This window comes from Coregonus clupeaformis, chromosome 10, assembly GCF_020615455.1.
Source record: "Coregonus clupeaformis isolate EN_2021a chromosome 10, ASM2061545v1, whole genome shotgun sequence".
In the NCBI taxonomy this organism is placed as follows: Eukaryota; Metazoa; Chordata; class Actinopteri; order Salmoniformes; family Salmonidae; genus Coregonus; species Coregonus clupeaformis.
The window spans coordinates 33,593,794-33,618,410 of NC_059201.1; the positions used below are offsets into that span (position 1 = coordinate 33,593,794).

At 48.3% G+C, this 24,617-nt stretch overlaps 1 pseudogene; it reads right to left on the bottom strand.

The window, feature by feature from the left end:
* Positions 1-435: 435 nt before the first annotated feature.
* LOC121575796 overlaps positions 436-24,617 on the bottom strand; it is a 62,470-nt pseudogene continuing 38,288 nt past the window's right edge.

Genomic DNA, 24,617 nt, shown 5'->3' on the forward strand with positions numbered 1-24,617 from the left:
CAGCTGACATTTCCTGTTGAGGTCTGTCCAGTTTTTTATCTCCCAACAACCACCCCTTTCTCTTTTCTTGACAGGAAATGGCTGTGCGTGAATTGCATGTGCTAATCTAACAGCCTGCAAACAAAGTGACCGCGTCACATGGAAGAGACTTGAGTGATCCGCATAATTAAACACATCCGTTGTATTATCAAAATGCTTAGCTTGGTATGAAAAGCCTTCATCAAAGAAACACCTGCACAGAGACACAAAGTACGGAAGCTTTTGAAACTCTTCAAGTGAGCTATGACACTTAACTAAAATAGCATGTATCCAATACAAAAAAATCTACATTTCCATGTTTGATGAAATGTATGTATGAAGCTAGAAAATAAAAAAAGCTATCATTCATGTAGAGTATATGGAGTTAATTAATGGCATATTCTCTGTGACGCCCATCTAATAATCATCCTCGTCGATATCGTCCTCATCAAGATCGTCACCAGTATCTGGTTTGACGATCGGCAGAGGGTTTCTGCAAGGACACTGCTCTAGGAATGTCCCTGCGCGGGCAGCGGCAGTAGCTGTGGCAGTAGCAGCAGCGGCAGTGACTGTCGCAGGCCTTGAACAGTCTCTCTCTGCCTCTCCCTGTGTTCTGCTCCTGGAATGCCTGCTGCCCCGAGGCTGTAAAGAGATCCACAGCCCGTCCTCTACTCTCTCTCCCAGCTCCTGGATCAGCTGGCTGGGGCCGTCCTCAGCAGAGGGGAGGGCACTGGGCTTCCTCTCGGCTGACATGAGAGTAGCACAGGACTCCTGGGGGACTAGAGGGGAGGCAGGCTGGAGCTGGAGGGGGCTGACCTCGGCACTCTCTCCTCCTCTTCCTCCCTCTGTTCTGTCAGCACAGTCGTGCCCTTCTGTTCTGTCAGACTCCTCTCCGCTGTGTGACTGGGGAGTTCTTCCTCTACCAGCGCCGCAGTTTCCAGAACCTCCAACTCCAGCTCCAGGTCGCTTTTCCTTAGGGACACTTTCTGTAGGGGATCGGCCAGAGCGGTCACCTTCCTGGACCTGACAGAGAGAGAGAGAGAGAGAGAGAGAGAGAGAGAGAGAGAGAGAGAGAGAGAGAGAGAGAGAGAGAGAGAGACAGAGACAGAGACAGAGACAGAGAGGACGGGATGAGACAGTCAGGCAAGTACAGCAAAGATGGATCAGTTCGTCTTACTCAACTTGGAAGCAAATATTTACAAATCCTAACTGAAACCATTTGAAGAGCTGCATTTCCAACACTGATGAGAAGTGGGTATTTTGACTATGTTGTTTGACTGCTATGCCTACTAAAAATACAGCAACGAGAACTCAATCTACAAATCTAATATCCATTACCCAAATCCCAGCCTCATCTGAATGCTAAGTAGACAGCAATTCACGGAGGCCTGAGCTCAATGAAATATGGAAATAATGTTTAATAATCATGTAGGAAGATGAGTGTGTCTGATATGCAGGTTCTGCCCCTCAAGTCTCCGACTGAAGCTCTCCCTGAAGGAGGTGATAAGAGAGCGAGGAGGATTACAGAGTTTACAGGACTCCATCTCCTTCCACCACCCCGACACAGACAAAAAGCTGCTGCTGCTGGTACTGCATGGAGCTACTGTCACGTTCGTTGAAGGACGGGTCAGACCAAGGCGAAGCGTGAAAGGCATACATATTTATTTACCGATAAACACACGAACAAAACAACAAACCAACGAAACGTGAAGTCCTAAGGCTAAACACAAAACAAGCCTCTACACGGAACAAGATCCCACAACCCATGATTGCCAAAAGGCTACTTAAGTATGATCCCCAATCAGCGACAACGAGCGACAGCTGCCTCTGATTGGGAATCACACCCGGCCAAACATAGAACTACAACACCTAGAACGTAAACATAGAAAAACTAACATAGAATATCCACACCCTGACTCAACATACAAGAGTCCCATGAGTCAGGGCGTGACAGTACCCCCCCCCAAAGGTGCGGACTCCGACCGCACCAACCTGACATGACAGGGAAGGGTCCGGGTGGGCATTCCGCCTGGGAGGCGGATCCGGCTCCGGGTGTGACGACCACATTCTCTCAGCCTCCCCGTTGCGCCCCTGGTCTGGTCTGGACCTCAGCACGCTGCTTCCCCTCTCCTTCCTCCCACAATGTACCAAGCCCTGTCTGGACCCTGGTGTGGGAGACCCCGAACCTGGAGAGGGGCTGACGTCTGGGTCTGTACTGGAGCCGCTGACCGGAGCTGGACTGGGCACCGGTGGAGCGGACTGCTCTGGCTCCGGAGTAGAGCTGCTGACCGGAGCTGGACTGGGCACCGGTCGAGCGGACTTCTCTGGCTCCGGACTGGAGCCGCTGACCGGAGCTGGACTAGGCACCGGTGGAGCGGACTGCTCTGGCTCTGGAGTAGAGCTGCTGACCGGAGCTGGACTGGGCACCGGTCGAGCGGACTGCTCTGGCTCCGGAGTGGAGCAGCTGACCGGTGCCGGAACAGGCACCGGTGCAACAGGCACGGGCCGTGCCGGACTGAACACACGCACCACTGGTCTGGTGCGAGGAGCAGGCACCGGCCGGACCGGACTAGGAACACGCACCACTGGCTGGTGCGAGGAGAAGGAACGGGCCGGGCCGGACTGGCGACACGCACCACTGGCTTGATGCGGGGAGCAGGCAGGGGCCGTAACGGACTGGGAACACGCACCACTGGCTTGGTGCGAGGATTAGGTACGGGGCGTACCGGACTGGGAACACGCACCACTGGCTTGGTGCGAGGAGCAGGTACAGGGCGTACCGGGCTGGCGACACGCACCACTGGCTTGGTGCGAGGAGCAGGCACGGGCCGTACCGGACTGGGAACACGCACCACTGGCTTGGTGCGAGGATTAGGTACGGGGCGTACCGGACTGGGAACACGCACCACTGGCTTGGTGCGAGGAGCAGGTACAGGGCGTACCGGGCTGGCGACACGCACCACTGGCTTGGTGCGAGGAGCAGGCACGGGCCGTACCGGACTGGGAACACGCACCACTGGCTTGGTGCGAGGAACAGGAACGGGCCGGGCCGGACTGGGAACACGCACCACTAGTCTGGTGCGAGGAGCAGGAACGGGCCGGGCCGGACTGGAGACACGCACCACAAGTCTGGTGCGAGGAGCAGGAACGGGCCGTACAGGACTGGTGAGGTGCACTGGAGACCAGGAGCATTGAGCCGGCACAACCCGTCCTGGCTGGCTGCCCACTTTCGCACGACACGTGCGTGCTGCTAGCACAGGACGTACAGGACTGTGTCGGCGCACTGGCGACACAGTGCGTAGCTCCGCATAACACGGAGCCTGCACGGTCACACGCTTCCTAGCGTGAGTATGGGGAGTTGGCTCTGCTCTGAACCCAGGCTTCGCCAACCATCCCGTGAGCCCCCCAAAAAACTTTCTTGGGGCTGCTTCTCGGGCTTTCGTCATGACCGTATCCTCTTGGGTTGCCGTTTCTCCTCTCCTGCCTGGGCTTCCTCCTTCGCCCAGGGTCCGCTGTCGGCTACTCTCTCCTTCTCCAAGTCCATCCCTTTCAGGGCCTCCATCTGCTTGGCCAGATCCTCTCTTATCTCCCCCCAAGTCCATGATCTCTGCTCCACTACCTGTGTCCAGGGTGTCTGCTGCTCCTGGGCACGCTGCTTGGTCCGTGTTTGGTGGGATCTTCTGTCACGTTCGTTGAAGGATGGGTCAGACCAAGGCGCAGCGTGAAATGCGTACATGTTTATTACAACGATAAACACACGAACAAAACAACAAACCAACGAAACGTGAAGTCCTAAGGCTAAACACAAAACAAGCCTCTAACCGGAACAAGATCCCACAACCCATGATTGCCAATAGGCTACTTAAGTATGATCCCCAATCAGAGACAACGAGCGACAGCTGCCTCTGATTGGGAATCACACCCGGCCCAACATAGAATTACAACACCTAGAACGTAAACATAGAAAAACTAACATAGAATATCCACACCCTGACTCAACATACAAGAGTCCCATGAGTCAGGGCTTGACAGCTACTGCACTCTAAAGGGACAAGAGTAAGGTATTCTGAAGAATCTCTTAAGACCCATTCTGTATGCCGACAGTGGATTTTACATCTAGACAGGAGCAGAATGTTTATTTTTCCTGACACCAGAAAAACTGGTTACTGGTGAAGACATCTTGCTCTCATGTTTCAGTAATTCCCATTCTGGTTCATCAAAGAGAAATGTTGAATGTCTCAATGGCCAGCAGGGACTGTTTTTAGTGATGATGTTGGTATTCTGTAAAGAATGCTGCTTGTCATGAGGAGAGACTCCCATTAGCATCTATATTATATACAGGTAACTGCCAAAACAAAGGAAACACCAACAAAGTGTCTTAATAGGGCGTTGGGCCACCACAAACCATAACAGCTTCAATGCACCATGGCATAGATTTTTCAATTGTCTGGAACTCTATTGGAGGGATGGGACACCATTATTCCACAAGAAATTACATCATTTGTTTTTTTGTTGATGGTGGTGGAAAACGCTGTCTCAGGCGCAACTCCAGAATCTCCCATAAGTGTTCAATTGGGTTGAGATCTGGTGACAGACGGCCATTGCATATGGTTAACATTGTTTTCATGCTCATCAAACCACTTATGCCCTGTGGATGGGGGAATTGTCATCCTATTGGGGGATAGCCATGGTAGCCAAAATAATGCCCTGCCCAGCATTTTGATACATGACCCTAAGCATCATGGGATGTTAATTGCTTAATTAAATCAGGAACCACACTTGTGCGGAAGCACCTGCTTTCAATATACTTTGTATTCCTGTGTTAGAATTATTTTGGCAGTTACCTGTATATTACAGGCAAGCCACTGGAGAGGTACTTCTAATAATAATACAATAAATCATTTATATTCTAAATGTTGTTTGCCATCTATATTTACATTCTGTACCAAATTCAACCTTCAGACTGCAGAAGAAAAAGGAGACCGACAAGCTACACGGTAAGAATAAATTCAAGGGTTGGATAGAGTAAACGTGTCAAGTAACCTTGAGAATGGCCAAATAGACTCCAGGCACACAACGAGAATTTACTGTGTCAATAAATGTTGGGTCAAAAAAGTCCAATTCAGACTCCTTTGAATAGAAAGATGCAAATGTCGAGAGAATGGACTCATCAACTAGTACATTGAAGCACGTTCCTATCATGCATATTCTGTCCCAAGGAGAGCTGCCACATAACATTGGATTTCTATAAAAGAGGAGTAGTTTTATCCCTAATAAAGGTCTCCTCCAACACCCATAATGTAAAGCCACTGGGGAATAGGTGGGGGGCCTTATACATTATTTATGAAGCTAAACCAGTGCAGGATGTTGCCAAAACTCAAGCGGCAGCTATTTTTCCACGGTGCAGCTGTGGTGATTAATAGCTGACCTTCTGCGGGTCAGCCTCCCGCGTGGCTCAGGCCGGGTCCATTCAGGGCGAGATAAAACACATGAGCCTGCAGTCCTCCACAGCCATTCAGCTCCTCACACCCCAGCCACACTGAGGCCCCTGCTGCCCTCCTCGGTCCAATTAACCCATCACTGAGAGCCAAGACGGCTCCTTATAACCGCAAAGCCTTAATGAGCTCCCACTCCGGGGAGGAAACCATTTACACAGCCAACATGGAGGGATGTGTACTCATTTAGGACCTCAGAAGAGACTGTGTTAACAGATCTTATAGCTAGTAGTCGTGCTATATCAAATAAAACATGTCTCCTTTATGCTGATAAAATGTCCATTCAGGAAATGAGAGTAAGAGTATGGGGAAAGAGAGGACAAGGAAAACACAACTGATCCATGACTCAAGCCCTATAAAAAAAACAAGGAATTAAAGGAGAACAATTACTCCGACAGTGAGTAACGGATGGTTAGGCATGCATATGACCCATAATAACACCCCCACCAGTGTGTGTGCAGAGAGTCAGACCCCACATGGAGACTGTAGACGCTGGGTCTATAAAAGCCCTTCCTGGAGTAGAGGAGGCTGGCTGACTGGTTCTGGCTGGAAAGCCTCCTATAGCACTGCCACTTCAAAGCAGCACCCCCCTCTTCCACCCCCCTCCTCCACCCCCCGTCTTCCACCCCCCTCTTTCCCCTGTGGGAAGTCATTATTGAGTTAGCATTGGAGGCTACGCGCTTGTTTTCTCCCCTCCCTCCCCTTCTCTCTGCGCTGCGTTGCGGTGGGAGAAGCCCGGCTTGCGGTGAATACAAAGGCTGCTTTTGGAGGGATGGAATAATGTTGTACAAAGTGCAGTCATTACTACACCACTGTTGTGGGTTGCCCTTATTAATTGAGGAGGGACGGCATTTTAAGGTTGGAAAACTTCTGTCGAGACAAAGACTCTTCCATTTGTCAGACACAAGAGTTCTTGGATGAGGACGGGAACAGGGTGGTGGGGAGAAGGACATCTAGACTGAGGCAATTACAGACTTGCATTTCTTTCATCAGCCTCATGTTCAATGACATCATAAAACATTCAACACATGTCCCTACTCAGTCTTCTTAGGAGGCTTGGATTTCCTGACTTCCTGAGTTTGATGGAGTGTGTGAGGGAGTGTGTGAGGGCGTGTGTGAGGGAGTGTGTGAGGGAGTGTGTCAGGGAGTGTGTCAGGGAGTGTGTGAGGGAGTGTGTGAGGGAGTGTGTGAGTAACACTGAAGAACTGTGACAGAGGCATTATGCTGTATAACGAGGTGTTTGGAGTCATATCATGTGGGTTATACAGTCAGTCACTTCCCTCCAGCCATGTGTTGGTACCCTGCTATGGTGCCCCTTTTACCTCCCCACTGATCTCATAACATCCCTCTCACAGGACCGTTGACAGTCACTGATCTCACAACATCCCTCTCATGGGACCGTTGACAGTCACTGGTCTCACAACATCTCTCTCATGGGACCGTTGACAGTCATCACATCCATAGTAGGGATTGTAATCTTAGGAGGTATGAAAGAGTGCTTCCTTACTGTATAGAGAGACCATTAGTTGATGTGCAACATGAAGAGAGCAGGTAGAAGCTAGTTGTAGAGCTTGTTGTTTACCTAACTCCTATTCAAAACGAGGACTCAAGGAGAGGAAGTTGCCTCATATATTATTAGTGTACCACTGATGCAGCAGCACCGTCAGTGTTTCTCTCTCTCTCTGTGTGTGTGTGTGTTGGGCTTCCTGTGTAAGTACACAAAAGCTGGACGTCATGCAGAGAGGAAATCTGTAGTACTTATCCCTGTTAGCTGTGAGACAGTCTTGGCTTTGTTGAGCCCAGCGGGACACAGAGAGGATCTCCTGTCTCTGTGGTAGGGAGGGCTCAAATCAGACAGACCAGATACAATATCTATCTACTACCTCACAGACAAGGCCCAGGACAGGACAAGCTCCTGACAGACATAGGTGTCTGTAGTGTAGTTACAGTACATACCCTCCCAGAGAGTGCCTGTGCCACACTAGCTGCATGGAAGGAGTGCAACCAGAAATCTGTAAGGAGAAAATAAAGCTCACCTGTATTCCATTTCCATCATTCCTACAATTTCATTAAAATAATTGTAAATGCAGCCAAACCACTCTAATTAGCTAGCTTCCGAATTGAACAAAATACACATTTCTAGGAATTACTCAAGAGAAATTTAACATTTCTAAATTAGACTCCCACTGAGCACCACAGTGTAAATTGTTGCCACCGCTGCAAAAAGAAAGTAATATTATATATTTCTGCAGAGACGCGCTGATAAAGATCCTAGAGAAACAACTGCTGACAACATACAAGTACATTCCCCAGGCGTCTGGCCGTGGCGACGAGGCTTGACGGGCCCACTGAACCCCCCTAAACCTAGTGGCCTGAGGTGGTCAGCCTGGTTCTAGCAGCAGCTGGTTGTCCCTGTGGGGAGCCTGTGTCCCCTGAGGGCCTCCTGGGGCTGTGGAGAAGAGAGCTCTCCTCTGGGCATTGTCATACACACAATGTGTGTAGAGGCTGAATGGATGGCAGCGAGAGATAGAGAGAGAGACAGAGAGAGAGAGAGAATGAAGGGAAAGAAAGATTAGCGAACCCTTGAGCTCGACACTCACAGGTTGCCATGGTTTTTGCTCTAGGATTTAATTGACCCAATTAATTGATTGTGCGGCAGACAGCTGTTAAAGAGGGGGGAGGAATGTGCGAGTGCTGAAAGAGCAAGGGTAAGTTAGAGTCCTGCTGATTCAACTGAGGTACAGTAACACAACACCGATCCTATGGGCTTCGTTAGACTGATGAGAGACGAGAGAGAGAGAAAATGAGGACCGGGTTTTCATTTCACAACACTGCATGGGTCATCAAAACCACCCAGTGAAACAAATGGTAAATAGGTGCTTTCATTTGCTAGTGGCAGATCATTGGAGGAAATGTTCAATGTATCTGACAATTCAAAGATATGTGAATGATACAATTTCCCTCGGTAATGTGGAACCTGTTGTAAACAACATTCATTATCCACTTTAAACACCTTTTATCAGATCTTGTTGATCTGAGAGTGGACTGTCCACTTGTTTGTCTGTGTGTGTGAGTCTGTGGAGGGAGAGGGTTTCACTGGTCTAAATCACTGAAGTCTTTACAACGCTATAAATTTGAGGCCGATGTCTCAGCAGTCGGAGGGACTTTAAGAGCATGAACGCATGTGGGACAGCCCAGAGAGACAGACAGTATAAATCAACCCACTGAGCAACGCATTCATTAATCACTATGTCCATCATGAGCGGCTGATCGTGTCTGGGAGCTGACTGTGGGGAGGACTGACAAGACAGGGGATTACAGCTCAGCTCATCTTACCCCGGGAACCACAGAGAAAGAAAGACAACTCACTTAGCAGGAATGACAAATCCTTCACGGGGGAATATCTAGCCGTGAGGAGTAGAACAATGCTTATACAATCTGTCATCAAACCTGTCACTGGCACAAAGGGATGCCACAACTAACCATATGTGATAACAGAGCGCCGTCTATGGCTTGCAAACCACAGCTGGCTGCTGCTCGAGGTCTGCCTGCCTGCCTAAAGAACAGACAGCTCTCCTCTCGCTGCTGCTTTGCATGGCAAGTGGACTGCGCTATTTTATTCCACATTCAGAAAGGAAAGAAATGCAGTCTGTGAGGCACAACAATGTAGAACAGTTATGAAATGTCTACCTGGGAATAGATTCACGGCAAGACAATGAAAGGGAATGGAATGCCTGGGCTCTGGAGGTTTTCCCAGCCAGGTGCCCTGAGGCAACCGCTACAACAGGAGGGTTAGTACCTCTGTCTGGACTCTGGACAGCAGCTTCCTGGCTGTCTCTACTCTCTCTGTGTCGGTCTCTGCTGACACCACAGCTGAAATGAGCCAGGTCTCAGGGCAGAAAGATGAAAAGCTTTGCTTTGTTTATTGCCTGAAAAATGTAAATGGAAAAGGGAAATGTAACAATTCAATCACAGGTCAATGCGGCAAGCACGAGGACTAATCCATTTAATGATCGATGTGGCGATGTAGACAGTGGAAGGCAGTTTGTTGTTAGGTCAAGCTGACATTTAGCGCCGATGTAAAGTGGGGGAGGGGAGGAGAGGGAGGCGGATGGGAAAGCTCAACCTCAGATGCCTTTCTGCCGTTTCATCTCCTTGACTCTGACTGAGGTAAGACTGATTGAGTTTTCCAGTGGCTTGACAGTGCTGCTCTGCTGCTCTGCTGCTCCAAGCACACACTGAGAGAGAGAGAGAGAGAGAGAGAGAGAGAGAGAGAGAGAGAGAGAGAGAGAGAGAGAGAGAGAGAGAGCGAGAGAGCGAGAGAGCGAGAGCGAGAGAGAGAGGAGAGAAAGAGCAAGAGAGCTCAGGACCAAAACTCTCTCTGTACTCTCTTTTCCCTGTCTGCTGCAGCGTAACAAACAGATCGACAGGGACTCTAACTCCGATCTCCACCATTGATTTATTATTAATTGGCCATCGAGGCGTTTTCTTTTCCAGAGAGAATGGGATTTTGCTGGCAACATTTCAACCAGAGAAAGCTCCATCAAACTCCCAGCTGTCTGCATCTGGACGTGGGGCCTACAACATCAGGTGCAAAATGTTTTTCAGACGAGCACAACACTTTTCCAGACGAGCACATCATTAATTGGAAAATATGTACAAGGGTGAGGAAAGAGCTGTGCATGCTATATCAATTAAGGAAGAAACTACACAGATCCTTCTTGAGTTAACACACAAGCACACATCTTGTACTGCACAGTGCACTATCTATCTGCTTCTTCTCAACTCAGTCTCAGTATGACCTACTGGGACTCCACTGCAGCACGGAGGGAGAACATACAGACCACACACTCTCCAACGGCACCTTTGACACAGGAAAATGGATACAGGTAGATTGCATCTCACAATGGCTCTGTCAGTCAAGTGGCCGTGCTGTGACAAATGAGTCGTCTAATCCTCTCATATGGTGCAGAGCAGTGAAGCATCATGGGAGCTGAGAGCCAATTTCCTTGGCCCTGGGAGGTCATATTCCCAGGACTTACTTGACCCTCTGGATCCAGACACAGTGGTCTGTGATGTAGAGGTTGTTCAGTAGGTAGGCCGGCTCATTTTCCTGGATGACTTTGTGAATATCCAACAGGCACTTCAGGACGCATACTTTCCCAGGACAAGGAAGACAGAAGGAGTAGAAAAACAGCGTTAATCTATGGCCGTGTGAGGAATGGTAATATATACAGTACCAGTCACAAGTTAGGACACACCTATTAATTCAAGGGTTTTTCTTTATTTTTTACAATCTTCTACATTGTAGAGTAATAGTGAAGACATCAAAACTATGAAATAACACATATGGAATCATGTAGTAACCAAAAAAGTGTTAAACAAATCAAAATATATTTTATATTTGAGATTCTTCAAATAGCCACCCTTTGCCTTTATGACAAACATCCTTTCTTCAAAGTATAGGCTAAACAGGCTATGGGAGATCATGTGAGCATTGCAAGATCATACTATTGCAGACAACTCATGACAGAGAAGCAATTAATCAACTTTCAGGTCCCTTTTATCTAGTCCACTTAGTCCAGAAAGGCAACTCAAGTGGGCCTAGATAATCCAAACGGTTCATTTCATACCAGTTTAGGAACTCATTTATTTGTCCTGATTTCCCACAAAGGGAAAGCCAAAGTATACCATTACAAAAAGACATACACCTGGAGGGAGCCAAGTTAGATCCTTTACATTTGCTGCCACAAAATCCCTTTCTCAACCCAGGCATATAAATAGGTGGGGCGCAATTGGCCCGTTGCAGAGCACTGAGGTCTAGATACAATCCTCCTGTCCAGCATCCACCTCCAGGATTGGCTGACAACAACCAGAGACATTGTGGTCCTTTCAAAACAAACAGAACACTCACTCTGAGGAAAACATTACACAAACATTTAGTTCTCATTTAGAGCATGAGCTGTCTTACAGAGGGAGCAGAGAGAGAGAGAGCTCAGCTTCCAACTCCATGGCCAGGACGCAGAGCACAGAGACACAGCTCTCCTCTCCCTGCTCCAAAAATCACGGTTTTACTTTTCTCCCTCTTCCTCCCTGGGAGCGATGGCTGTTTCATCTCCAGCCTGAAGAGCTAGCCTGGGAGGGAGAGAGCCGTGCGGCGCAATAAATCCTGCACTCGTCTCTTTTACACTCTGATGACAAGTTGAGCCAGTTCATCATGTTGGTGGCGAGCCTAGTGGCTGAGCCCTGGAGAGGGTCAGACAGACAGGCAGGCAGGCAGGCCCAGGAGGGAGGTGCATGGGCATAGCAACACAGCTGCCAGAGGGGCACTGCCGCCTAACATCCATCATGGCAAAGTGACAAGACACATTAGGCAACACACAGCTGCACATACTGTATAAGATAACTGAAGACTTTGTTATGGTTTCAACTACTAGTAGGGCCATGTGCACTTCTACAACAGCATACGAGCTCATCATCCAGTGGAGACGCCAACATTTTCTAGTGCCATATTGAAGTAGAGTGACTGCTAAATTACAGCTAAATGTTAAAAAGCCAAGGGAAAATGGTCAATAAAAAATATGACAGAGAAACGTGAGTTGAGCTATACTGAGGAACAGCAATTACGGAACATTTCAAGGTCAGTATAGGCTAGTGCGGCAGTCAACTCCAGTGGGTCCTACTGTCAGCTACACGACAGCAGTCGTGCTAAACCCTCCCTACGTCCTTACCCAGCTCTCCCTGCCTGGCGGCCCATTGGTTGCAGCCACTTAGCAGGCAGCTGGATGAGCTCCAGTAGCTCAGTTGGAAGAGCATGGCGCTTGCAATGTCAGGGTTGTGGGTTCGATTCCCACGGGGGGCCAGTATGAAAATGTATGCACTCACTAACTGTAAGTCGCTCTGGATAAGAGCGTCTTCTAAATGACTAAAATGTAAAAAAAAAAATGTAATAAGCGTCCGTGCTGCCCGTCTGGCAATTCTGGCAAATGCCAGAAGGACCATATTTTATTTGGGTGGGATGGTCGAAATGTAAAAAAATATATATATACAGTGGGGAAAAAAGTATTTAGTCAGCCACCAATTGTGCAAGTTCTCCCACTTAAAAAGATGAGAGAGGCCTGTAATTTTCATCATAGGTACACGTCAACTATGACAGACAAATTGAGAAAAAAAAATCCAGAAAATCCCATTGTAGGATTTTTAATGAATTTATTTGCAAATTATGGTGGAAAATAAGTATTTGGTCACCTACAAACAAGCAAGATTTCTGGCTCTCACAGACCTGTAACTTCTTCTTTAAGAGGCTCCTCTGTCCTCCACTCGTTACCTGTATTAATGGCACCTGTTTGAACTTGTTATCTGTCACAAGCTGGGCTAGAACTCCGGTCTCAGATGTGGGGAGCTGGGGGTTCTACCCCTTAGCCACAGAGGAGGTATAGTTGGACCCAAATGAAACACCCAAGGCAATACTCCAGGTAAGTAGATTTAATGTAACAAAAAGGTTCTTTGCACTTCAAAAATAGTCCAACAAAAGTTCTTCTCAGAAAGAGGTATATTAACAGAGGTAGAGTAACAAAACAGGAGGCAAAACAAAATAACTCCACGAGGGGGAGAAAAACAAACTAAAGATAACTTAGAAAAGCTTACTTGGAAAGACACGGTGGGACAAAGCAGGAGACACATAGCCAGGACTCAAAAACCAAGTGAGGAACAGGGGAAAAAACACAGCTAAAATACTCTAGGTGAAACAAGGCACAGGTGACCTGGATCAAGCTAATAAGGACACACGAGGAAGAACTAAGGCAGAGGGGAACACAGATGACCTCTAGAGGCCCGGAGACAAACAGGAGGCAGGAAGCTGACAGGACCCCCTCCTCTAGGAACGACTCCTGACGTTCCTTCCAGAACACCCTGGCCTCAGGGTGCGAAACTCTCGGATCAAACCTGGGTCCAGGATGTCCTTGGCTGGAACCCAGGAGCGCTCCCTCTGGCCCGTAGCCCTCCCAGTCCACCAGATACTGCAGAGAGTTCTGGACCCTCCGGGAGTCCAGTATCCGGCGGACTGTGTAGGCTGGCTGGCCGTCAATGATCCTGGGAGGTGGCGGGGGTCTGCGTGGGGGGCAAAGGGAGAAGACAAGACAGGTTTAAGTAGTGAAACATGGAAAGTGGGGTTAATTCTAAGGGAGCGAGGGAGAACCAAACGATACGAAACAGGGTTAACCTTTCTTGCTATGCGGAAAGGGCCGATGTATTTCTGGGAAAGCTTCTTGGATTCGACCCGGAGGGGCAGGTTCTTAGTGGCCAACCAAACTCTCTGACCAGCTCGGAAACTAGGGGCCGTCCGGCGCGGCGATTAGCCTGACTTTGGTATCTCTGGGAGGTCCAAGGAGGGTACGCCTGGCCTTCTTCCAGGTCCGCCTACAGCGTTGGACAAAGCGCTGGGCCGAGGGAACACCAACTTGCGCCTCTTCCTCTGGAAATAATGGAGGGGTGTAACCGAACTGGCATTCGAAGGGGGACAATCCGGTGGCTGAGGACTGGAGGGTGTTGTGGGCGTATTCAGCCCAAATGATATAGGTGGCCCAAGACGTGGGATTACTGGCCGCCATACACCGCAGGATGGTCTCCAGATCCTGATTAATCCGTTCCGTTTGGCCATTAGACTCTGGATGGAACCCCCGACGATAGGCTGGCTGTGGCCCCAATAAGCCTGCAGAAGGCCCCCCCAAAACCGGGACGAGAATTGGGGACCTCGGTCGGAGACCACGTCCAGGGGAATACCAAATATCCGGAAGACATGGTTCATGAGGAGCTCAGCAGTCTCCTTAGCCGAGGGCAGCTTGGGCAGGGGAATAAACCGGGCAGCCTTAGAGAACCGGTCTACCACCACTAGGATGACGGTGTTGCCCTGGGATGGAGGGAAGTCCCGTAACAAAGTCCAGAGAAAGGTGTGACCATGGCCTTCGAGGAACAGGTAAGGGATGGAGCAGTCCCTGGGGTCGCTGGCGTGTCGACTTTCCCTGGTTGCACACAGGGCAGGCCTCAACATAGACCTGCACGTCCTTCTTGATGGACGGCCACCAAAACCGCCGTCGGAGGAATTCCAGTGTGCGAGCACTGCCAGGATGGCATGTCAAGGGCGACTCATGACCCCACTGCAAGACGCGGGCCCGAACAGAGAGAGGAACGTACAGGCGACCGGCAGGACCACCGCCTGGATCGGGCTCATGGACAAGGGCCTCTCGTACCCCTCTTTCAAGTTCCCACTGAAGAGGTGCGACGATCCTAGACCTCGGAATAATCGATGCCAAGGGCTTCTCTTGTACCTCGGGAGAATAGGCTCGAGACAGGGCATCCGGCTTGACGTTCTTGGTGCCAGGTCGGTAAGACAGGAGGAACTGGAATCGATTAAAGAAAAGGGACCATCGTGCTTGCCGAGGGTTCATCCGCTTAGCCTGTTGGAGATATTCCAGGTTCTTGTGGTCTGTGAGAACCTGGAAAGGATGCTGAGCCCCCTCAAGCCAATGGCGCCACTCTTCCAAGGCCAGCTTAACCGCAAGCAACTCTCGATCCCCCACGTGGTAGTTGCGCTCGGCCTCAGACAGGCGGCGAGACATGAAGGCACAAGGGTGTAATCTCCCATCCTCACCCCTCTGTGACAGGACGGCTCCCACCCCCACCTCTGAGGCGTCCACCTCCACCACGAAAGGTCTTTCTGGGTCAGGGATCACCAGAATCGGAGCAGAAGTGAAGCGGCGCTTGAGATCCTCGAAGGCCCCTGCTGCTTCCGGACCCCAGTGAATCTTGGTCCCTCCTCCCTTGGTAAGCGTCGTCAAAGGGGCTACCACAGAGCTGAAATTCTTAATGAACTTCCGATAGAAGTTAGAAAAGCCAATGAACCGTTGAACCTCCTTGACCGTGGCAGGTGTGGGCCAGCTGTGGACCGCTTTGACCTTCTTGGGATCCATCTCTAGGTGGCCGGGAGTGACAATAAACCCGAGAAACTGAGTCTGAGAAACATGAAACTCACACTTCTCAGGTTTAACGTAGAGGTGATTGTCAAGGAGCCTCTGGAGAACCCTGCTAACATGCCCCTCATGCTCCTTCAGTGACCTCGAGAAGATGAGGATATCGTCCAGGTACACAAAGACGAACAGATTAAGCATATCCCGGAGAACATCATTAATCAGGGCTTGGAATACTGCGGGGGCATTGGTGAGCCCGAACGGCATCACCCGATATTCATAGTGCCCCGTGGGCGTGTTGAACGCCGTCTTCCATTCGTCCCCTTGCCGGATCCGCACGAGATGGTAAGCATTGCGGAGATCCAGTTTAGTAAAAATGGAAGCCCCTTGAAGCAGCTCAAAAGCAGTGGCCATGAGAGGAAGGGGGTATCGATTCCGAACCGTGATCTTGTTGAGTCCCCGGTAATCAACACAAGGCCTAAGACCCCCGTCTTTCTTTTCAACAAAAAGAAGCCCGCCCCCAGCCGGGGAAGTAGAGGCACAGATGAGGCCGGCTGCCAAGGACTCCTTAATGTAGGTGTCCATAGCTGCTTGCTCGGGGAGGATAAGGAAAAGATCCGACCTCTAGGAGGGCAGCAACCAGGGAGTAGATCAATGGCACAGTCATACGTGCGATGAGGCGGTAAGGAAGTAGCCAGGGCCTTGCTGAACACTGCCTTGAACCGATGGTAAACACTGGGGACTCGGGAGACGTCAACAGACTCTTGAAACTGGGTACTAGGGGCTGAGGGACTCTGAAGCATGCAGGTGAGTTGGCAAGTGGAACCCCAGTTTAGAATGGTGCCAGTAGGCCAGTCGATCTGGGGATTATGTCTGCATAGCCAAGGGTGACCCAGGATAATAGGATACTCGGGAGAGTCAATGAGATAGAAGGTCTCCTCCTGCTGGTGTTGAGAGATAGTAAGTCGCAGGGACTGAGTCGCCTCAGTAACCTTTCCTGGTTCCAGAGGTCTGCCATCTAAGGCTGTAACTGCCTGGGGTTGAGGAAGTAGTTGGGTAGGGATCTTGAGTTCCTTAGCCAAGGTTACATCCATGAAATCACCTGCGGCACCGGAATCGATCATAGCCTGGACCCGATGCTGTTGGCCCTCCCAGGACAGAGTGGCTGGAATAGCTAGGACAGCGTTAGTAGGAGGAGCTCTAATCTTCCCCATCACAACCCTCCTGTAGCTGGGCGGGGACAGGCGTTTCCCGAAAGCTCGGGGCAAGTGGCCGGCAACCCCGCAGTAGAGGCACCGACGCTCCCTCATGCGACGTTCCCTTTCGTTGGGAGAAAGCCTGGAACGGCCTAACTGCATGCTCTCCGGGGAATCCTGGAGCAGTTCAGGAGCCGGGGAAGCTCTGAATGACGGAGTCCAAACAGGAGAAACAGAGCTGCTCAGAGGAACCTGGGACTGAGACACCTGGCGGCGAGCCGTTCTCCGCTCTCTTAGACGATTGTCCAGGCGGATGGCCAAGGCTATGAGGGACTCGAGATCTCCAGCTGGTTCTCGGGTGGCTAACTCATCTTGAAGGGGCTCAGATAACCCTCCCTGAAAACAGACCCTCAGCGCTTCATCATTCCATCCGCTCCTTGCTGCTATGGTCCGGAATTCAATGGCAAAATCTGCCGTGCTTCGGGGACCCTGACGGAGAGACAGTAGGCGCTTGAAGCCTCCCGCCCACTGACAGGATGATCGAACACCCGCTTGAACTCTTCTACAAATGCAGCGTAGGAGTCACAACAGGCCTCCTGGGACTGCCACACCGCAGAGGCCCAGGCGAGCGCCTTGTCTGAAAGAAGGGTAATGATGTAGGCAATCTTGGAACGGTCTGTGGGAAAACTTGAGGGTTGGAGCTCGAAGGTGAGGGAGCATTGGGTGAGGAAACCCTGGCAAGAGCTTGGATCCCCAGAAAAGGGCTTGGGAGGTGGTAGTCGGGGCTCCGCCACTGGAGAAGGCCTGTCGTCACTGGGGGTGACCTGGAGGAAGGGAGAGGACCAGGGAGGCGTTCAAAGAGCTGGTGGAGGGAACTCATCATTTCGGCCAGGAGTCGAGAATGACTAGCCATCAGCTCTTCCTGTCGGCTGAGAACGGCTTCATGGCGCTGGAAAGATGCCTCATGTCGAGTGATCACCGCCAACAGGTCCTGGGAACTGAGTGTTTCTGGGTCCATGATTGACTTGGTTTTTCTGTCACAAGCTGGGCTAGAACTCCGGTCTCAGATGTGGGGGAGCTGGGGGTTCTACCCCTTAGCCACAGAGGAGGTATAGTTGGACCCAAATGAAACACCCAAGGCAATACTCCAGGTAAGTAGATTTAATGTAACAAAAAGGTTCTTTGCACTTCAAAAATAGTCCAACAAAAGTTCTTCTCAGAAAGAGGTATATTAACAGAGGTAGAGTAACAAAACAGGAGGCAAAACAAAATAACTCCACGAGGGGAGAAAAACAAACTAAAGATAACTTAGAAAAGCTTACTTGGAAAGACACGGTGGGACAAAGCAGGAGACACATAGCCAGGACTCAAAAACCAAGTGAGGAACAGGGGAAAAAACACAGCTAAAATACTCTAGGTGAAACAAGGCACAGGTGACCTGGATCAAGCTAATAAGGACACACGAGGAAGAACTAAGGCAGAGGGGAACACAGATGACCTCTAGAGGCCCGGAGACAAACAGGAGGCAGGAAGCTGACAGTTATCAGTATAAAAGACACCTGTACACAACCTCAAACAGTCACACTCCAAACTCCACAATGGCCAAGACCAAAGAGCTGTCAAAGGACACCAGAAACAAAATTGTAGACTTGCACCAGGCTGGGAAGACTGAATCTGCAATAGGTAAGCAGCTTGGTTTGAAGAAATCAACTGTGGGAGCAATTATTAGGAAATGGAAGACATACAAGACCACTGATAATCTCCCTCAATCTGGGGCTCCACGCAAGATCTCACCCCGTGGGGTCAAAATGATCACAAGAACGGTGAGCAAAAATCCCAGAACCACACGGGGGGACCTAGTGAATGACCTGCAGAGAGCTGGGACCAAAGTAACAAAGCCTACCATCAGTAACACACTACGCCGCCAGGGACTCAAATCCTGCAGTGCGAGACGTGTCCCCCCTGCTTAAGCCAGTACATGTCCAGGCCCGTCTGAAGTGCATTTGGATGATCCAGAAGAGGATTGGGAGAATGTCATATGGTCAGATGAAACCAAAATATAACTTTTTGGTAAAAACTCAACTCGTCATGTTTGGAGGACAAAGAATGCTGAGTTGCATCCAAAGAACAACATACCTACTGTGAAGCATGGGGGTGGAAACATCATGCTTTTGGGCTGTTTTTCTGCAAAGGGACCAGGACGACTGATCCGTGTAAAGGAAAGAATGAATGGGGCCATGTATCGTGAGATTTTGAGTGAAAACCTCCTTCCATCAGCAAGGGCATTGAAGATGAAACGTGGCTGGGTCTTTCAGCATGACAATGATCCCAAACACACCGCCCGGGCAACGAAGGAGTGGCTTCGTAAGAAGCATTTCAAGGTCCTGGAGTGGCCTAGCCAGTCTCCAGATCTCAACCCCATAGAAAATCTTTGGAGGGAGTTGAAAGTCTGTGTTGCCCAGCGACAGCCCCAAAACATCACTGCTCTAGAGGAGATCTGCATGGAGGAATGGGCCAAAATACAAGCAACAGTGTGTGAAAACCTTGTGAAGACTTACAGAAAACGTTTGACCTGTGTCATTGCCAACAAAGGGTATATAACAAAGTATTGAGAAACTTTTGTTATTGACCAAATACTTATTTTCCACCATCATTTGCCAATAAATTCATTAAAAATCCTACAATGTGATTTTCTGGAAAAATGTTTCTCATTTTGTCTGTCATAGTTGACGTGTACCTATGATGAAAATTACAGGCCTCTCTCATCTTTTTAAGTGGGAGAACTTGCACAATTGGTGGCTGACTAAATACTTTTTTTCCCCACTGTATAAAAAAAATAATGGACACAACCGACGGCAAATGGCCCTGTTTTTTCTATGACTTTTGCACCTTTTCTCTGTTGTCATAATCATCTACACTGAGTGTACAAAACATTAAGAACACCTGCTCTTTCAATTACATAGACTGACCAGGTGAAACTTATGGTCCCTTATTGATGTCACTTGTTAAATCCACTTCAAATCAGTGTAGATGAAGGGGAGGAGACAGGTTAAAAAATGAATTTTAAGCCTTGGCTGGTCGGCCCAATTTTCTGATTGGCTGAGCTGAGGTGGCGCAACTTCACATTAAAATTCAAACGTGCATCATCAAAGAGTGTGAGAACCACTCTGACTCTCTGCCAGTCAAAACGGAATGGTGGTGCCGAAAACCTTAGAGAGACCAAAAAAGGGCTCGAGGCCGACGCTGCTAAATGTGTGAAATTAACCTACTTATTTCCTAAAAGTTCTGGTTCTGCTGGTCCGAGTGCTTTGTCTGTGAGAAATGACATATCAGCTGCTGTGGTGCAATCGAGGTAGGAAGAAAACAGAAAGACACACTCATTAACGCACACTGACACAGATAGGCCTAATATTTTGGCTGTATATTGTATATAAATATATTTCATACCTACTATAGTAGGCTAATTAGGGAAGGGGGATTCGGGGGAACATTTAGACACTATGCTACTTGCAATATACCCTAACAAGTCGTTAGATTAGCTTTTATAACACATACAGTAGGTTAGGCAATAGCCATCTACTAGACATTTATACAATGCTTTTTACAAAACACAAGTATTTTTTACTTAACACATGTATTACAATAACGGTCAATTCGGGGACTGTCTGTGTATTTTAATTGTTTGATCAATGTTTAATCGCTTCTGAATCTCAGTCTCTTCAGGGTTTATGAGCTGTAGTAACAAGTGACTCTGGTGTCGGACTATATTATATAGCCACCACCACTGAAGGCTGGAAAGTCCCGCCTATCTCCATCTTATTTAATTCGCTGAAAGGCCCATCACTTCTTGGCAGAAAGATACGCATACACGCGTGGCACTGTCAAACTAAGCAGACTGCTGGAACTCTGTCCACATAAACTAGTCCCGGCTTCATTCTTTGACAAACACAGAAGGTTGTATACTGAATTCAATAGAAGAAAACAGAGAGATCGAAGAAGAGAGAGACTGCCAGTTCCTTAATGTAGCCATTGGCTATATTATACAGCCAAACCATTAAGGAACTGGCAGTCTCTCTCTCTCCTTCTCTCTCTCTGTTTTCTTCTATTGAATTATATGTAGGGGGGGTTGTGATGGACACTTGACATGCACTAATTCAAATATGTAATTAGGCTGTTATAAGATATTATATTGCCCCACTGGTCATCTATAAGGCATTTATTCAGTGATTATCTTCGTCTAATATATGCGTTTATTCATTCACAACTAGGATGGTTAACACTTTAAGGGTCTGTAACAAACCATTTCTAAGGCATTTATAAATTGTGTGTTCACTATTTATTAATCATTACTCCCACATTAATAAACCATTTACTAATCATTCTTAAGGTCTTTTTGCAGTCTCTAATCTAAAATGAGTGGTATTTATATTTTATAAATACTTTATAAATGTTTTGCGTGACCAGTGTAATTTCTCACAGAAGCACACAACACAGGATGTTTAAGGAAAATATATATACACGTTTGAATAACTAGCTTACTAACATTTACAAATGTGGGAGTAATGATTAATAAATAGTGAGCAAACGGTTTGTAATATATAATGCTAAGCCAAAATATCAATAAACTGGCAGGTAGGGGGTTGCTGGGCCCAGCACAGGCAGTGTGGTCCCCTGGTCTTCTGGTCCCAGTGATGATAGGCTTAGCAGAACAGACAGCTCAGCTGCTGCTGCAGCCGTCAAGTGTAGTGGACGTAGGGAAAAAACAGAGACAGAGAGCGAGAGACACACACACACACACACACACACACACTGACACATGTATGTAATAGTAATTAACCCTTAGGATAGGGGGGACTTGTATGATAGCCAGGTACTTATATTTGCAATATAAGTAGTTAGGCTTTCATAAGGTATTATGAGCCAATGGTCATCTATTAGGCATTTATTCAGTCATCTTTCTTCTTCTAATAAATGTGTTTATTCATTCACAACTAGCAGAGGCAATGTGATCCCCTGGTCTTCTGGTACCAGTGCTGTGGGAATGGATGCTAGGCATAGCAGAGACAGCTCAGAGGTGAGTGTAGTGGAGGTAGGAAGAAAACAGAGAGACACAGATGTACTGCCAGTTCCTCAATATGTTGGCTCTATATGTAATAGCAATTAACACTTAGGAGTGACAGACAGAGTGACAACAGAGGATAACAAGGAAAAGCAGACAGACAGACACAGTGACAGACAGATACCGCGTGCAGTGTGGCTGTAATGCCAGGGCTGAATTTTTATCCCAGTCCGCCCCTGCTGAGGGCTGTTCAAATATTTACCCCTTCAAGGCCTTAACCTGCCACTCCCCCCAAGACATTAATGGGTTTGTTTTCCTAATATCTACCAAAGTTTGCTTTCACAGCCGTTTAAACTAAGTGCCTCAAATTAGAGCACACATTTTCATTTGCCTTATCCTGACAAATTAATTAGCTGTGCAGAGTAATGCTGGGAGGAAACGTGTGGTGCCCTCTCAGACGTACAGTACACCAGCCAGGCTGCATTACTGTAGCTTTACAGTTCATTAACGAGAGCCCTATTACCCACACATACACACTCACTCGCCTGATGCTGCTGCACGTAAATAAAGAAAATGACAGGCCTGAACAAAATGTCATTGAATTTGCAGAGGGAAACTCATTCAAATGAAGAGACACACTTGCTGTTGTTGGCCTGCTTAGACTAATATCATCAGTTAGGCTTGGTTGCATTTTCCAGCACAGAAACAACTGGGTATGTGACTGTTTATTAACTAAATGTCCAGCGTCAGGAGAGAGAGTGAAACAGTGCATTATAACAGGTGAAGTTGTGTGTTTGTTTCTAGAGAATGAAGGTAGATAGTGTAGTGTAGTACAATGAGGCTTCCTTCACAGTGACTAAGTGGGATTCTCTGATTCTCTCAGTCGTCTGATCAACTCATCTCCTTACTTAATGAGGCACGGAAATGCTAATCTGGAGCTTAAAATAACCTTTAATTTGCAGACATTGACGAGCGTTTAATTCATCACAAACTGGATAATCTCACCCCACACACATCCTAAATGTGTTTACACGGCAGAGCCTTCATCTAGCTACCCGCAGAGCTTTGATTTAAAGATGACTTTGTGCTGGGAGATAAAGTCAACAGTTTGAGTCCGTATGGAACAAATCCACACTTCCTGCTTGGAGAGGTTGAACCAGACAGACAACTCTGTTGGAGAGATATGCTATACTGCAGCATGAATGAGAGGCCTTCCTCTAGATACTTTATTCAGTGCATTGTTTTGAGCAGGAAATATTCTGCTTGTATGCGGGCTGCTCTGCTCTGCTTGTGGTGGTATGGTCATGTATGACTTTGGGTGCATGCTGGCTGTAAAGCCGTCTTTCTGTCAGTCTCCAAAGCATTGAACAGACAAGCTGCAGCCCACAGCTACCAGGCATGCTTTGCCTTCCAACAGATATGCATTAAACCACATAATTTCCATCAAAACATTGGTCAGAGTCCAGAGAGTGGTACCAAATCAGTGCTTTCAAATTAAGCCTAACTATGCTGTCACATTCATTGGGTGGAAACGAAGCCATATTGAGGGCTTTATCATTTGGGCACGACACTGAGGCTGCCAATACTGCTCTAACCAGCGTGCACAAACTGGCCATTAAGGTGTGGAGGTGTCTGGCTGCCTCAGGGCAGGGGTCAGCGGTCACAGAGGGCATCGTCTAGTCTAGACTCACCTGACTGGAAGATCCGAGCTGCATCCTGCACGAATGCAGAGACCAGGGCAAAGTGCCTGTAGAGCGGGTAACACAACACCCTCCTCCCAAAGGCCACCAGGACCTCCTGCAACGAGCTGTACACCTGAAAGAAAACAAACCAAAAAGACATACTGCATTTTCATCATGGCCAGACACATTAAAAAAGGGAAACCTTACAAAAGAAGAGTAAGGGACTTCATCTTTAAAAGTTTGGCTCAGCAGCCTCTTGCTTTTCTCTTTCCCTCCAGCACTAAGCAGGCTTGCCCACTCCTAATTGCAGTCCCTTTTATAGAGGGGGAAATAAGCGAGGAACTCTTAAACACCTTCTGCAACCGCAGCCTTTAAATTGTTGGTGGTCCTTAATCACTTTTTTAACTCAAGGCTTTTCTCTGCATCGGTGGACAATAGAGCTGAGAGAGAGCCCTCTGCTTCGATTTTTATTCATCCTCTCTGGCTTGTTAAGACTGTGCTCAGAGAGAGTGTCTCGTTGCATGTCAGCAGGGCTCATCCCCTCTCCCCCGGGGCTGTTTAGCAGCATGGCTGTAAATAAGACAGCTGCACACCAACCACCAACCCTGTCTGAATGGTTAGGAGGCTTGTTAACAGCTACGCCAACCCTGTCCGAATGGTTAGGAGGCTGGTTAACAGCTACGCCAACCCTATCCGAATGGTTAGGAGGCTGGTTAACAGCTACACCAACCCTGTCCGAATGGTTAGGAGGCTGGTTAACAGCTACACCAACCCTGTCCGAATGGTTAGGAGGCTGGTTAACAGCTACACCAACCCTGTCTGAATGGTTAGGAGGCTGGTTAACAGCTACACCAACCCTGTCTGAATGGTTAGGAGGCTGGTTAACAGCTACGCCAACCCTGTCTGAATGGTTAGGAGGCTGGTTAACAGCTACACCAACCCTGTCTGAATGGTTAGGAGGCTGGTTAACAGCTACACCAACCCTGTCTGAATGGTTAGGAGGCTGGATAACACTTTACGCTCGTAGGAATTGGCCTATATGGATAGGGCTAACCTGAAATGTTTCTTACAGAAGAAATATTAAAAGCATATGCATAACCATGGTAGCAATTGAAAGGGAACAGTTTGGAGATAATGTGGAAATTGTGAGTACACAACAGTTCAGCTGCCACAAGATTGAATCCAAACATTACGCTTGATTT